General features: G+C 37.3%; 1 protein-coding gene across 2 annotated transcripts in view; it reads left to right on the plus strand.

The window, feature by feature from the left end:
* The first annotated feature begins 962 nt into the window (after positions 1-962).
* Ncoa7 (nuclear receptor coactivator 7) overlaps positions 963-12,104 on the plus strand; it is a 64,488-nt gene continuing 53,346 nt past the window's right edge. For both annotated transcript variants that reach the window (XM_013026841.1, XM_013026842.1), the window contains exon 1: positions 963-1,183. The gene's annotated coding sequence lies outside the window, so the exon portion shown is untranslated. The remainder of the gene's footprint in view (positions 1,184-12,104) is intronic.

Consider the following 12,104-nt stretch of genomic DNA (forward strand, 5'->3'; position numbering starts at 1 on the left):
CATCAGTTAATTACAGAGTAATATATTAGCTTGAAAAGATTTCAAATGATTGGTTGTCAACAAATTCTGATAAGTTTGATTTCATATATCTTGCCTGAGGTGTAAAGAATTGGAATCATCAAATACATTTACTAAGGTTTCAGAGGGCTGTATTATTAGTAGTTATAACTACAAGTACAAATTGACATTTCCTATGTGTAACCCTTTAGGCCTGTTATCATACTAGAACAGTAAAAGTTATTCGGACCTGAGCCAGTTCACACCATGCAAACCTTGGTACTGAGCAAGTAAGGAGGAAATTGTAAAACCTGTTTTTACATATGCATTTGTCCATAATTCAAAAGTACCACAAGTACTGTTTTAAAATATATGTACCACGCAAACATGGATATATAGTGGAGTTACTGTATGTCTTGATTTTTCAAAAAACATTCAATATTGCTACTGGTGGCTCACACATGTAATCCTAGCTACTCAGGAGGCTGAAATCTGAGGATCGCAGTTCAAACCAGCTGGGCCAGGAATGTCCTTGAGACTCTTATCTCCAATTTACCAGAAAATCAGAAGTGGCACTGTAGCTCAAGTGGTAGAGCACTCACTTTCAGCTGAAGAGCTCAGGGACAGTGCCTAGGCCCAGAGTTCAAGCCCCACAACCAACAATTTAAAAAAAAAATTCAGTATTTAATAGCCAATAAGAGAATCTCCTTTTTCTCTGAGTTGCACAACATTTCCTGATATTCTTCTGAGATACAGTATTGTGAATATATGATTAAAGGAAGGACAAAGGTCTCCAAGTAAAATATTTTAAGTGCTTAGAAAAGAAAATAAATGCCAGGAGAATATAGTTAAAAATCTTGTAAGAGAAGTGCTTTCTATCGACATGATTAATTCTCAAAGCCCAATAGCATGAAATGAATAGGGTTTCTTCTAAACATGTCTCTGATATTTTTTCACACTTCTAGATTGAAAAAGAAAAAACAAGCCAAACAAAATGCAGAAACAACCTCAGCAGTAACCACAAGAACTCATCTTGGGAAAGAAGATACAAATTCAGTTATTTTAGAACAAGACAAATGTAACATTGCTGTGGAAGAGGAATGTATTGCTGATGAGAAAAAGAAGAGAAAAAACAACCAGTTAAAGGAAATCAGACGCACAGAACTAAAGAGATATTACAGTATTGGTGAGTATTGATGGCTCTGTTGGAGTATTTTCAATTTAAAAATCTGTCATAATTTTAAGCTGGTAAAGTTGCATGTACCACTGTACCACTACTACTACTGGACTCAAATACATTAACCCACCAAAACCTTGAATTCTGGAAATATAGGCGTATGTAACCATACCGACTACTGGTGAGACTCTGTCCAAAAAAAAAAAAAAGAAAGAAGCAAACAAACCACACAATTTTTAAAGCATAAATGAGCACAATTATAATAGTATCAGCAGATAAGCAGTAGTTACATACCCCAGACTCTTGTTTTATATACTACATTTGTAAAAGGATAACAGTGAAATCATGTTGTGTTCCATTCAACTTTATATTTTTAGCATCTAGTACTGTGACCATCACATATTTTATAATAATAAGCATTTATCAAATTAATAGTTACTTTATAGGAGAAATACTTGTCTTCTTAATATGTATTGGCATATTCATAAAAATATTGATAGAAAATCTTTCACTATTTTTGCCATCAGTGAAGCAATAGCAAATGGAGGAAACAAGGTATAACATCTGTCAACTTAAAAATCGAACAAACAGAACTTGGGCATTTCAGTTAAAGGAATTAGAATAGCTCCACAGTGCTACATGGGATCTCAGAGTAGTGCCTGACACTGCGTTGGCAGCAGTGGTATCTATCTAGCTTTATGTGGATCACTTGTCGCATACCTACTATTCAGTCACATGCAAAGAAAGGAAACTAGGAGTCAGAACTTGCTGTCAAGATAATATGGCTTGTGGATGCTCAAGATTCCTTTGCAAAGAGACAACTGAGAGAGGGCTCTGAGAAATGTGTATACAGGATGTGAGCTGTATGGTCTTGCAAAACAGTAAGGAGACCTGTCAGGATGGCCCTAACCTTGGTTCTCCTGAACACCAAAGTTTCAGGGACATACATACATGTTTCCATGTGTAATGTAATTTTCTAACAGTGCTCATCAAAGGACAAACGAGTTGTCATTGAGGTAGTAATAATTGTTCCATGGGTGGTATTGCTCCAACAGAGCCAGATGAGAAATATGAAGCCAAAAGCATGTGGTTCAGAGCAGTACTCTTGGCTAACCTGATTATGTAGCATACTACAGAGCTGAGTTGGTGCTTTTCACATCAAACATGTCATTAAGAACTATAGCTGACAGCCCATAGAAGAACATTTTTATGTGGTTTTCAACCTTCCTCTTAAAATGTAACATATTGGTATTATTTTTTATTTTCCCAAAGAGGGAAAGATTTAAGGAAAATTGCATTTTATATCTTGATGTACATACAATTCCTTGTAGTAGATTATCTTTTTAATGGAGTATATTCACTTGTCTTTGTATTACTGAGTCTAAAATAATGCCCTTCATCTTTGCCTGACTTCAAAAATATCAGCTTAGTCAGTTTTTGTGTGTGTATGTGTGTTGGGGGGAAGCCCTGTCTGTCCCTGGTTAGGTTAGATTTCCTTCTTTATTGTTTTCATGGAGTAATCTCATTCCCAGTTTACTGGCCAAGGTCAATTAAACCCTGTAATTCTATAGCATGACAGGTGTTCATTAAGAGGGCACGGGGTGGAAGAAGCAGTACATCAGCAAACAAACACTCTGTTTTGATTTGTTTACATTTTATGAAAATTCAAGAAGGATGTAGTTAATAGTCTGGTCATTGGGTCAAATTTATCTTGTGATAGCAATAAGTAAAGACATGCCATGATGGCTTGTCATCCTTTCTCAAGGATGATAATGATAGTTACTGGTTTGGAGTTTTGGGCTATTTCCTTAGGAGAATTTAGTGCTGGGGTTGAGCCTCTTAGTGGACCACTACATTCCAAGGCTTCTTAGCCTTTTCCATATTTGTCTATAACTGACTTCAATGGTTCTGACTTGCTGATTTCCCTGAGATTCATCCCAGGCTGTGCCTGTGTACCACTAGGTGGAGCATTAGACCTCAAATCAAGGGTTAGTTGGTGTGCTAGTGTAAAGCTGGGCATAGGGACAGGATACACTGTGGAGAGATTTTGCTCATAGAAACAGGTATGTGCTGATCAGTGTGGTGTGAAGAAGAAAAGGAACAGTCAAGAACTGGCAAATTAGGGGCTGGAAAGGTGGCTCAGTGATAGAGTGCTTGCCTCACATGCATAAGGCCCTGGGTTCAATTCCTTAGCATCACATAAGCCGAGAAAGCCAGAAGTAGCACTGTGGCTCAAGTGGTAGAGCGCTAGCCTTGTGCTGAAGAGCTGAGGGACAGCACCCAGGCCCAGAGTTCAGGCCCCATGACCCACAAAAAAAAAAAAAAAGAACTGGCAAGTTAGAAAACTCCGTGGAATTAGTGTTCAGAAGTGTTGTTGAGGTGCTAAATGAATTTATCACCTTAATTTCAAGGCTAAGGCCTATGAAGTATGAAGTGAAAGCAGTAAAAGAAGTAATCCTGTAGTCCAGAGAGTAAAAAGAAAAATTAATGGCCAATAAATGGGAATTGTGTATACAGGAATACAGATGAGACGGGTATATAGCAATACATTGGTAATTGTTTCCCTGGGTATAAAAATTACAAGGGAATTTTCTTAATTTTTGCATATTAGTTATTGTATAATTCATTTTAAATGCTAACAATAAAAATATAACTGAATAAGATAGTAGAGTAAAAGCAGGAGCTTTGTAAAAAGAACATTGGACAAATACCAAGTTCCTATAAAAATATACATGAAAGTAATTGCTTTCACAGATAACCATTCCACATCTATAACATTACCTTCTTAGTTAAAAGAAGCGTATTTTGACCAAAAATGCTTTTCATGTTGCACTATGTTTATCTGTGCCTCACTTAAGCTTTGGGCAATAATTCATGGCTATCCCTTAACACTTCAAGAACTTAGCAGTTAAGATGTTGATAATGCTACGGAAAGACTGAGTCAATAGAGTTGCTCATTATAACAACATGGTAATGACTCTATGAATGTTTTGTTTTGTTTTTGAGCAGAGTAGGAAAGAGGAAGTGGAGTAAATTACATCCAAGCAGATGGCATTGGATAAATCTAGATCTAGCACTTGCCACAGCACCTGGCACACAGTAAACATCACAAAAAGCTTCTAGAACAAGTGAACTCAATGCTCATTGTTTGCATTTGTATTTGCTATGTATATAGATCTCCTTTTTCATTTATTATTTGTATGAACCCTTGAAGAATTCTTTGGTGATAAAGTGTCAATATATTTTTCAAAATCAACTATTAAGTTATATTTGGCATTTCTACATTGCAATGTCTGTAAATATATCAAAGGATGACTTATAATACCAAAATATAGTACATTGTCAGAAATTATATCACAAGATACTTTTCTGTTAAAGGAATGAACAATTTTGTAATCACCTTTAATCTTGAATAGCGCACAGCTTGCACCTAAGATGAGAGAGGAATGGGTATTGTGAATGTGGATAATGTTTCAATGTAGAGAAATTCTTTATTTGAAACATAGCTATGAAGATATAAAATTGGAAAGACATGGGGAAAATTTAGAAATACAGGAGGCAAACCAAATTGGAATAAAATATATTATATATTTATTTTCCTTCCCCTCCTATGACTTTTCTTTCCCCCTCCCTTCCCTTCCCTTCCTTTCCCTTCCTTTCCCTTCCCTTCCCTTCTCCTCCCACCCTTCCCTTTTCCCTTCCCTTTCCCCTTCTCTTTCCCCTTCCCTTTCCCTTCCTTTTTCCTTTCCCCTTTTTCCTCCCTTTTCCCTTTTCCTTTCTTTTCCCTTTCCTTTCCTTTCCTTTCCCCTTTCTTTACCATTCCCCTTCCTTTACCTTTCCCCTTTCCCTTCCTTTTCCCTTCCTTTCCTTTCTTCTTCTTCTTCTTCTTCTTCTTTTTTTTTTTTTTTTGGTTGGTTGTGGTTGAACTCTGGGCCTGGGCGCTGTCCCTCAGCTCTTCAGCTCAAGGCTAGTGCTCTACCACTTTAACCACAGTGCCACTTCCTCTTTTCCTTTCCTCCTTTTCTTTTCCTTTTTCCTTTTCTTTGCTTTCCTTTCCTTTCTTTTCCTTTCCTTCCTGTTCTTTTCCTTTCCTTCCTTTTCTTTTCCTTTTTCCCCTTTCCTTTCCATTCCTTTCCTTTGCTTTCCTTTCCCTTTCTTTTCCTTTCCTTTCCTTTTCCTTTTCTTTTCCTTTCCTCTACTGTGCAGCCCAGGCTAGCCTCAAATTTATGATCTTCCTGCTTTAGCTTCCCGATTGCTGAGATTTATATGTCTATGCCACCGCACCCAGATGAGTTTAACTTTTTAGTAACAAATTTATAGTTACCACATTAACCATTTCAAATTATAGTTTTTCTTCCTGAATTCAAAAGAAACTCAACAAGAAAAACATGGAAAATAAAATTCTCTACTTTGATCTTACCATGGATTTTTGTTTTTCATGAAAATATGAAAGTAGCCAGTGACTAAATTATTTTCACTTTCTGTATGTAATTACTTTTCCTATTGGGTTTTTTTAAGCCACATGTGTGAAGTTTCATGTCTGTCATTTTCCTTTTTGTTTCAAAGAGTGAGCTAAAAAGCCACAGCTGTGTTATTTTGATGTATTTAGTTCCAAACACAAGTAGATAAATAATGTCATTAAAAATAATGATTGTTAGCCAGGTGCTGGTGACTCATGCCTGTAATCCTAGCTACTCAGGAGGATGAGATCTGAGGATTGCTATTCAATGCCAACCTGGGAAGGAAAGTCCATGATACTCTTATCTCCAATAAACTACTCAGAAAAAGTTAGAAGTGGTACTGTGGCTCAAGTGGCAGAGCTTTGAACACAAAGGCTCCGGGACAGTGCCCAGAACCTACAAAAAAAATCTGTATCTATATATCTAATAATTGTTTTTGTACTTTAGCTCTCAAAATCAAAGAATAAGGGATTAAAATGAACTTCCATGTGAAAAGAGCATGTCAAGAACATAGGTACACTGTAAGTGTATCTCAGTGGTAAAGCAAGTCCTGGGCACATACAAGGCCCTCAGGTCAGTCTCCAACATCAACAATAACCTAATCAAGCAAAATGGACTCAAAGAATTGAGCATAAAAGACATTAAGATTAGGGCACATACAAGGCCCTCAGGTCAGTCTCCAACATCAACAATAACCTAATCAAGCAAAATGGACTCAAAGAATTGAGCATAAAAGACATTAAGATTATTAAGATAGGTCTGTGTTAAGATTATTAAGATAAGTTCTGTGTTTCTTGGGACAGTATTTGTGACACCATACCATGAATAATTTGATAGTGATCAGGACAAACCTGACATTTCCCCCAGAATGTATAGGAATGTGGCTAAGGGTAAGAAGGAAGTAGACAGTTACAGAGGAAGAGAATGAAATGTGGAACTAGAAGTGGTCAACAAAGCTCGTATGACGTAACAAGAGTAAGAATGCTTTCAAGTAGTTGAAACTCATACCTAGTGTAGAAATCTAAAGATCTTGCGTATGACATAACAAGAATAAGAATGCTTTCAAGTAGTTGAAACTCATACCTAGTGTAGAAATCTAAAGATCTTGCTGTCTCTAGGGTAGAAATGAGAAGAAAACTGTACTTAGGTAACGTTTAGCAAATGTTTATAGGTCATGGGTGAATAGTAAAGAGTTTTAAAAAACTTGTTAAAAATTACCTACAAAAGGGTGAAGAAGAGAGTTAGGCACAGCAGTGAGTTTCAGAGCACTTAATATCTTAAGGATTATGAAGTAAATGTTGTTTTTCAAGCTTACAGACAAGAACAAATTCTCAGAGATACAAAGACTCAGGGAAAGCAGTATTTGTTTCATAGATTTCCTGAAACAGATTTACTGAGTGATAGAGGTGTTCATATCTGAGGCATGCCAAAATCTATACCTGAAGGAAGAATAGTTGGTAGAGACACGTTAACAATATATAACTCTCTAGAATTTGATTATAAGCATAACTGTAAAATGCATTTGATCCATAAAACCCATGATATAGTAATTAAGTAGTTTTACACTTCTCAGACTAACAAATACTGAGAAATAGGAAGAGAAAGAAAACCAGCAATGAGAATCATGAATAGGAGGAGCTCAGATTTTTCACCTTCTATCCTCTCATGTTGAACACTGTCCTGCTCCACAGCAATCATAAATACTTTATAATCTGAAAAACCCAATTTTCTTGTTTCTATATTCTAAGAAGTTGGCAAGTAGATAGCTTCACAGAGGAAGGAGAAATTCTCAGGACTTGGGAGCCTCTTAAGCTATCACTAGCCAGGATTTGATACCAGGGGCCATTCTTGGGGCTCCAGTTGCATGTTTTCTCTCCCATGTTTTACCATTACTATCATTGACATTTCCAACAACCTTGTGGGCAATAACTGTCTCGCTTAAGAAAGTCTAAAATATCAGCAATGTGGTAAATGCTTGTTGTATAGAAAAATCATTAGGGGAAAGGGGATTTCGAATCTGGAGTTATATTTCCTTAGAAATTCTAATGGGTAGGGAGTATGAATGTCTACAAGGAAGTAGCCCTGAAAGCAAACACCTCTGAGTAGACCAGTCTGTGACTATATCAGCTTTGGCTCAAGGAAAACTTCCCTGTTCCCTCACAGTCCTAGTATTGCCTTTAACCCCCATATGTCATAACCTGTTGTTATTATTGAAGTAAATAATGCAGTCACTGAGCCAAGTGGCTCTGTCTTAACCCAATTTTACTTGTGATCATAAGCTCAGAGATTAGTCCCATTTTAAGCACAATGGTGTGCATGATATATGTGGTTCTTGCATCATGCTTTTTTAAATCACTTGTACGTATTATGGAAAAAAAATCTCACTGCAAGAGAAGTCCCTAAATCTTTTAGACAAGAGCTTATGGTCAGTGATAATTGAAACTTAAAAAACCCAAAGTAGAAATGAGCTGGATAATGGTACAAGGGTAAGCTACCCCAATTGTGTCTCAATCAACTTGAGCTGCTATAGAAGACTACCATACAGTAGCTTAATAAGCAACACAAATTTTTCACAGTTTTGGTAGCTGAAAAGTCCCAGACCAAAGTCTTGGTTAATTCAGATCTTGTTGTGACCTACTTCCTCAGAGACCAGTCTGGTCACTGTAACCTCATATAGGAAGAGGTGAGCAAAAGTCTCTTTTGAGGCTCTCTTTTGTGTGTGTATGGGAGGGGAGGTGGTATTGGGGTTTGAACTCAGGGCCTTGTGTTTGCTCTGCCATTTGGTCCATGTCCCAGCCTTGGTGCTCTTTTGGGAGTGTAAACTTGTTCAACCACTTTGCAAAGCAGTCTGGAGGTTCCTCAAAAGACTCTACATAGAACTCCCCTATGACCCAGCAACCCCACTTTTGGGCATTTACCCAAATATTCACAAACAAGACCATACTAAAGCTACCAGCACAACTATGTTCATTGCAGCATTATTTACCATAGCTAAGATATAGAACCAACCTAGATGCCCCTCAGTCGATGAATGGATCAAGAAAAAGTGGTATATATACACAATGGAGTTCTATGCCTCCATCAGAAAGAATGACATTGCCCCATTTGTTAGGAAATGGAAAGACTTGGAAAAAATTACATTAAGTGAAGTAAGCCAGGCCCAAAGAAACATAGGTCCCATGGTTTCCCTTATTTGCAATAACTAGTATATGTCTGAGACAAACAGAAAAGGTCAGATAAGTTGATGTTAGGTGAAATGAACCCCAAGATAAGGACTCAAATGTTTTTTCTTTCTTGCGATTGTTTCTAACATATTTATAAGATTATTTCTTTGTTGCTCTGTATGTTCCTCCCCCATGGTATAACACCTGCTCTCACTGTATTTGATGTTGGTATAATTTGTGGAGGGGAAGGGAAAAAACAAATTGTTTAAATAGGGATACAGGTAGACCCATTGCAACAATAAGTTGTATAAGTTGTTATGTCGAAAAACGAACTTTACAACTTTGGGGGGAAGGTGGGAAGGGATGGGAAGGGGAAACAAAGGAGGAGACAACAATGCTTGATAAGAAATGTACTCATTATCTTGTCCATGTAATTATAACCCCTCTGTATGGTGTTTTCACAATAAAAAAAAAAGCATTAAGCTTATTCTTGAGGGCTGTATCTGGATACCTCCCCAAATTTCCATCTCTTAATACCATAGTGTTGGGAGAGAGAATTTCAGCATGTGAATTTGGGGACCCATAGATATTCAAACCACAGCAAATACATTCATGGTGGAGTGTAATGTGGCTAAAGCTTTTTAGAGTGCAGTTGGCTGTTTTTAATCAAGAACTTGCTTTTTTTAGATAACCTTTGGCTAAACAGCTTTTACTGCTCCTCCCTCCTTCCCTCCCTTCCTTCTTTCCTTCCTGCCTTCCTTCCTTCCTAACAATTTTTGTTGTTGTTCTGATACTGGAGCTTGAATCAAGGCCTCCAGCTCTGGCTTTTTGCTGATACTCTACCAACTGAGCTGTACCTGCCCTTTCAGCTTTTTTTTTTTTTTTTTTTTGGTCAGTCATGGGGCTTGAACTCTAGGCTTGGGCACATTTCCTCAGCTCTTCAGCTCAAGGCGAGTGCTCTACTGCTTGAGCCACAGCACCATTTCTGTTTTTCTAGTGGTTTATTGGAGATAAGAGTCTCACGCACTTTCCTGCCTGGGCTGGCTTTGAACTATGATCTGCAGATCTCAGCCTCCTAAGTAGCTAAGATTACAGGCTTGAGCTACCCGCGCCTGGCTCTCTTTCAGCTTTTTGCTGGTTAATTGGAGGTAGAAGTCTCATGGACTTTTCTGCCTAGGCTGGTTTTGAGCCAAGGTTCTCAGATCCCAGCTTTTGTAGTACCGAAGATTACAGGCATGAGCTCTCAATTCTTTCTGTAGAAGTTCACTCTCAGCAACAGTCACAAGCATGCTAAAAGATTTACTTACAAACATTACATTGTTTAAAATAACAGGAAACTAAAAATAATGTACATGACAGATAAAGAAATCACAATATCCTATTGTAATATGATCTTGAAGAGCAGCTCATGACATGGCAAGTTTTCACAAGATATTATTACATTGGAAAAGTAGAATGATAGTAGCTATATATTATGATTCCATGGTTATTTAAAAATTCTCTCATATACAAATTAAAAATAGCATAGAGGACCAAAGCTGGAAGTATGTTTATAATGTAAACATTGTCAAGTTATTGGATCTTTCTGAACAGAGGTAACATGGGTAATTTGTTGTTTTCATCATATTCGTGTTTTTTCAAATGACTGATTTGTGGTCCTCATTCCAGTTAATATGTTGAAGTGCTCATCTTCAAGGTGGTGGTAGGAAATCTGGCTTTTGGGATGTCAGTAGGCCCTTATGGTTGGATTAGTGCCCTTATAAATGAGACACCATTTCCTTCTACCATGTGAGGATACAGCCTGTGTGCACCACCAGGAGTCTTAGCAGACTAATTTTCTAGCAGCTTGATCTTGCATCTTCTTCTCTCTGGAACTCTGGGCGATAAATATCCATTGTTTATACACGACCAGCCAGCAGCCCAAATGGATCAAGCCCAAGTAGCTCTATACAATTTTGGTTCATGTAGAGTTCCCTTTTTATTTCTTATATTTTCTTCTAAAGTTTACATGTACCCAATAAAGTCCTCGATCCACTTATCAGGAGAAAAGGAGATTTTGAAAAGTACTTTGAAGAGGTTGGAAAGGGAGGAGAAGCAACATCAGGTATGAGGAAGAGAAGGCACATCTGTTAGATGAGTGTCTCCTTGGGCATGATGCTTTACTTCCTCTTGACTCACGATTTATGACAGGAAGTATCAGCCTATTTTACAAAAACGGAGAAGCTGAGTAATTTGACAAATCTACTACTGGTCAGTTTGGAGCAGGGATTCATGCCCAGCCCAGCCCTCTTTGGCACCAATGCTTAAATGAAGCCTTGGGCAACATTCCCCTTTCTGAAAGGACAATAGCAAACTTTAAGTAAAACTTTAAGCATTCTCTCACATTTCTCCACGAATATTGTTGTTTCTTAATGTAGAAGGAGTAACTATAAAGAGAGTTTCCTTTACACTTGAGCTATAATTTGAATGATGATAAGTTGAAGTTTAACTACTTAAGGGTATTAGCTTCTCCGATTACTACTAGACCTGGTCATATGTGTAATCATGTTCAAAACACTTGCAGGTCTTATGGCTAACACATCAAATGTTAACAAAACAACAGTTACTCTCAGAATAAACTAACAGGCCTCTGGTTTAGGTCATTGATCCCAGAGGTACGGGAGGATCTGCTCCCTGTAAAATTTTCCATAAGACAAACAACTTCCTGCTCTTGAAGTGCTTGAATTGTATAATTTAGTTTAGAATGACTAATTTTTTTGGTCAAATAGTAATAATATTAAGTAATATCAAATAGCATGAAAATGCATTGTTAGTGACATGCTTGAAAGAACAGAAGCAATGTGTACTACATAGCACCCCCATTTGTGTCGGATGATAAAATATGAGTTCATTCTTCCTTGACCTGCCTTTGTTTTTCATTTTCGTTCTAGGTTTTCTAGAAGTGGCTCTTCAGATGCTAACTAACATTAAACATTTTAATTTTATATGTGTGTCTTACAGTCTGGGCAATATTTTGAGAAATTTATGTCACCTGGAGAAAATGTTACCTCACTATGTAAATAATCCTATATTTTGTTCAGAGAAACGTATGGCTTTAGATTTTATTATACTTTTTTTTACTCTAAAAGCAACAGTCTCATTTGTTCCCAGAGTGACTTCTGACCTCAAGTGATCCTCTTGCCTCAACCTCCTGAGTAGTTAGGACTGCAGGTACATGCCGCAGCACCCAACCTGTCTGTATGAATTCCAGAGTGATATAAATTTTTCTTCAGATGTTCACCCAATTTCTTTTTTTTTTTTTTTTTT

Source organism: Dipodomys ordii, unplaced genomic scaffold (assembly GCF_000151885.1).
Source record: "Dipodomys ordii isolate 6190 unplaced genomic scaffold, Dord_2.0 Scaffold97, whole genome shotgun sequence".
Classification (NCBI taxonomy): domain Eukaryota; kingdom Metazoa; phylum Chordata; class Mammalia; order Rodentia; family Heteromyidae; genus Dipodomys; species Dipodomys ordii.